The 5,085-nt window shown below is 37.2% G+C and overlaps 1 non-coding gene across 1 annotated transcript; it reads right to left on the reverse strand.

Moving 5' to 3' along the window:
• Positions 1 to 2,232: 2,232 nt before the first annotated feature.
• Positions 2,233 to 2,339, reverse strand: LOC112650640 (U6 spliceosomal RNA). Its single transcript, XR_003130333.1, has one exon. It is a non-coding gene; the product is annotated as a U6 spliceosomal RNA (small nuclear RNA).
• Between the last annotated feature and the right edge of the window lie 2,746 nt (positions 2,340 to 5,085).

Raw genomic sequence — 5,085 nt, forward strand, 5'->3', positions numbered from 1 at the left:
ATGCTTTTGACTAAACTATGATAGAATGCCTTTAAGATAGTCCTGTGTGATGCATGAATCAGTCACATCAGCTACTCCTTGTCTTTCATTAATGACAAGGGATTTGGCAATTTCTTTTATTTTCAATTCCTCTGCTTGGCATATGATAGCTAATCCCTTTTGTATGCATCTTAATAACAGAGCCTAATATAGCTTCATTTGCTTCTGGTATTTTCTCTTCTTAGGTTTTGTAAAACACATGGTTATTGTTTTGTAGGAAAATATGGGGCTCTAGTCATTCCTGATATGATGAATATTTGCTTCACTAAATCAAATTTATTCCCCACTGCTTTATTTCTGTATATTTCTGCATATGTAATGATTTCTCCTTCAATGCAAATCATAGTGTAATCCTATAGAAGATATTTTAAATGGCAATTAATCTCAACACCCAAAATACTCAAAAGTCAATGGAAATGATGACCATGTGAATATTTATAATCAAGATGTGACAAGCACATTAAAACTATCATCTGGCCAGCAGTGACTGCAACATGCCACTGAATGTAGGATTCATCCAAATTTTAGAGATATTAAAATGTGAAAAACTTTACTTTTTAGAATTAATGAGAAAAGAAATATTGACTTTGCTTTTGGATAGCTTCTGTTTTCTGCTTCTTAGATTCTGATCAGATCCTAGCTCTTTTATTCTTGAGGCATCCTTTTCCCCTATACCTCTCATCCTGCAGAGAGATACTGCTGTGTGCTGTGCCTCTACCCACTATGATATGTTTCTTCTTCTACTTTAGGCTGCATTTTAGAATTTACCCCAAGGCCTGTTATAAATGTTCAGAAAATTAAATTTTTCTTTTTCCTCTTAGGGAGAGAAAACCTGACTACATTTCCAATTTTTGGCTGCGTATGTTTTCCATTTCCATTGTACCATGGTGATATGTAGCCCTTTGCTGATAGATATAGTGAGCATAAAGGGTTTTAACCCGGCACTAAACTTTTTAAAGAACTCTATAATTTGTGTGTAAGAATTACTTCCCCTTATTAGACATATTTGGAAACATTTTCATATGTAACTATGAACAGTTTTTGAGTGTACCCTGAGAAAGGTATCTAGATAGTCACTAATTTTTGTCTTTTACTACAAATTAATTTTTCTCTTTTTCCTCCATTCTTTATAATTTTTTCAATTGCCTGAAATATAGTAATAGTACCTGCTTATTGTACCAATCCAAACAATATGTAGTTGAAAGTGAAATTGATAGTCTCTCTCTCTTTCTAATCTCAATCTCTAATGTACAATCTCCACTGTAAATTACTATTTCCTTTGTTAACAGAAATAAAAGTATGTTCAAATAGATACTGAAGATAAAGCAGCACGGAGCCCTTACCGCATCTGCTATTTTTGCTTAGTAGTATGTTGTGAGCCTAGTCCTAAGTTAGTGCGTAATGATCTATGTTCTTCTTTTTAAATTAAACCTTTATTTTTTTATTTAAAAATATTTTTATTGATTCACGAGAGACACAGAGACAGAGGCAGAGACATAGGCAGAGAGAAAAGCAGGCTCCATGCAGGGATTCCAATGTGAGGCTTGATTCTGAGACTCCAGGACCACTCCCTGGGCCGAAGGAAGACCCTCAACTGCTGAGCCACTCAGGTCTCCCTAATTAAATCTTTTCAGAAAAGATTTATTTATTTGAGAGAGACAGAGAGCGAGAGAGAGCGAGAGAGAGCAGAGGGAGGGGCAGAGGAAGAGGGAGAGGGAGAGAAGCAGACTACTTGCTGAGCACAGAGCCCAATGCATGGCTTAATCCCAGGACCCTGAGGTTCATGTCCTGAGCTGAAATCAAGAGTTGGTCACTTAAACAACTGAACCACTCTGGCGTCCCTATCTTGTTCTTTTAATAGCTGATGAGTGTTTCATATTAGTATATCATGATTTGGGCAACTGTTTTCCTATATATGGACATTCTAGTTGTTTATGGAGGGTGTTATTAGCAACCTTTTATTTGTTTATTTGGTTATTTTTTAAAAAAGATTTTATTTATTTGAGAGAGAGACAGAGACAGAGCATGAATGGGGGTTGGTGGGAGTGGGGTGGGGGTAGACAGAGGGAGATGGATAGGCTGACTCCCCGTTGAGCAAGAAGGGCCCCATTCCAGGACTGGAGATCTTGAACTGAGTGTAGAGGCAGAGGCCTAACTGACTGAGCTACCCAGGCACCCTATTGATTTACTTATTTAAATATGGAAAAGCTCACGAATTTGTGGGTCACCCTTGCACAGGGGCCATGCTAATCTTCTCTGTATTGTTCCAATTTTAGCATATGTGCTGCTGAAGTGAGCACTATTAACAACCTTTTATATGTATTTTTGGATAAGACTTTGAGAGTATTAGACATTGCTGATTTTTCTTTTTCTTTCTTTTTTTCCCCCCTGTTGGTTAGAATCCTAGAAATGAAAATACTCATTCAGGGAGTATGCATATTAGAAAAAGTACTCTCTTAATTTCCAAAATATTATCAAAATGCAGACTTTTACCAATAATAAATGAGAGTGCCAGTTTCTCTAGGTTCTCATTAACACTGCTGGTAATCAAACTCTTACATTGTCATCCAATAGGCAAAATAGTATCTTCCTTTAATTTGCATTTCCCTTTTTACCAATTGAAGTCCTATATTTTCATTGTTTGCTGACCATTTACATTTCCTCTTTTGTGATTTGCCTATTCTTTGACCTATTTTAGATTGCCTTTTTCTTATTGACTTGAAAGAACTCTTTATATGTTTAATAATAGTAAGCACTGAGTGCTTACTATTTAAATTGACTCTGACTTTATACATATTAACACATCTAATTAATTTACGTAACAACCTTCTTGGCTAGACATGATTTTTGAGTAAGGAAACAGAGGCAGAGAAAGGTGCCCAAGGTCATACAGTTAGTCAGTGGCAGAGCTGACATTCAAAGGAAGACCATTGGTTTATAAAGTCATGTCTTACCCCTGTACTATGAGTTGCTTAGCTAGAAGGATTGATTGGTGCATGCTGAGCACAGAGCGATGCCACCGGTGGGTTCATAGGACTTGCGGCAAGCATTTTTCAGAGCATATTGGAAGACAGACATTTGTGTCTAAAGTTTGATAAGAGTATTTCTCCTTAATAATAAATAAAATGATACTATTTCAAAGTAGATTCTTGATGGTGTATATTGTTGAAAGTGAACTTTGGAGGGCACCTGGGTAGTTTGGTTGATTAAGCAGCTGACTTGTGATTTTGGCTCAGGTCTTGATCTCAGGGTCCTAGAATGGAGCCCCACATTGGGCTCCATGCTCAGCAGGGAGTCTATTGGAGGTTCTCTCCTCCTCTCTCTGTCCCTCCCCCCACTTGCACACTGTCTCTCGAAATAAATAAATAAAAATATTTTAATAAAAGAAAGTGAATTTTGGGGGATCCTGAGAAAACTGACGAAGCAGAAACTGAACAATGAAAGCAAAGGACCAGAGGAGAAGTTTTCATAATCACACTAGGCATTGAAGGCCATAAAATCTTTAGTAAAATGAGATTAGAAAATAATATAAGAACTACCTTGTTATTTGCAGTTTAAGTAAATTGTTTGTATGTAGTTTTCATTACATTAGCTAGTTTTAATCCTTTGTGGCCTTTATCAAATTTAGTTAAAGAAGACTAACATCTCTCCTCCATCAAGGATTGTTACAAAATAGATTTATAACTATTATGATGTTTATTTTCAGGTGTGCCAGAAATATGACATATATTTTTTGCCATCTCCATTTAGTTTTGTCTTTGGAATCTTCATAATGCCTGATGGCAACAATAAAAGTCTTAATCAATTTAAGATAAACCCAGGCATCTCTGTTTCAAACTCACTTAATTCAGGATTTTCCTCTCTAACTTCTATCCTTTTTCAAGAATCAATCTAAGGAGCATGGGAGTTGAGAAAGAGATCAGTTCTGGGTCATGTTTCTTCATTTTTTTCTGAGTGGGTAGGTACAAGACACTGCAATCCTAACTGGTCCTTGGTCATGGCTATACCTTTTCACTGGGATCTTCTAGAGTATCTGTTATAGGTTAAAGTATGTTTTCCAAAAAAGATATGTTTGGAGTTCCAACCCCTAGTACCTCAGAGTGTGACCTTATTTAGAAATAAGGTGCAGCTGTAGTTAATTAGGATGGGTCATACGAAAGTAGAGTGGACTCCTGATTCTGTATGACTCGTGTCTTGTTATAGGCAGACAATGTGAGACAGAAGAGGAGAAGGCTGTGTCAGTGCAGGTGAAGATTGGAGTTACATGGCTGTAAGCCAAGGAATGCCAAGGATTGGTGATGACACCAGAAGCTGAGAGAAAGGCATGGTACAGATTCTCCCCTAGAGGCTTCGAGAGACGATAGCCCTGTGACACCTTGATCTTGGATTTCAAGTCTCCAGAAATTTGAAAGAATAAATTTCTGTTGTTTTAAGCCACTAGGGTTGTAGGACGTTGTTGTATGAGCTTTAGGAAATTAATACAGCATCCAAACTCTTGCTATTTCTGTGGTGTCTTCTTAGCCTATTGGTTCACTTTCACAGAGAACTATATCCACTTGACTCTGTCTAGTGAAAATATTTGGCTGCTTCCAGTGTCCTGTCAAACTGCTCATTGTGCCAAAGCACTTTATACAGCTTCTCTGTACAACTTCAAGGCCAGAGTGACATGGACACTCCCTGTAGTACTTGCCAGCTTCCAGAGCAACCAAATAGAAAACCAGGCTTAAGTACCCTCTATTCTCAAAACCCTTCTGGAGGTGGTTAATTCTCTGATAATAATAATAATTCTCTGATGCCTTGGAGCTCACCTACAGGTGGGAACATGAAGCAAGATCTCCTGCATGAATCTAGCAGCAGTATGTCCTCATACTGCTCTTCTTTCTAAGCCATCCCCGTTCGTGCTTAACCATTTCTATTGAACTGTTATATCATTATCCTCTCAAACTCCTGGGATCTTTTTAATAGGATTTTTATTTAGTGTGGATAAACAGAAGATAATTTCCTCTATAATTTGGATCTATAAGAATTCATCCTTGAATTTTCTAT

This window comes from Canis lupus, chromosome 11 (genome assembly GCF_003254725.2).
Source record: "Canis lupus dingo isolate Sandy chromosome 11, ASM325472v2, whole genome shotgun sequence".
Taxonomy (NCBI): Eukaryota; Metazoa; Chordata; class Mammalia; order Carnivora; family Canidae; genus Canis; species Canis lupus.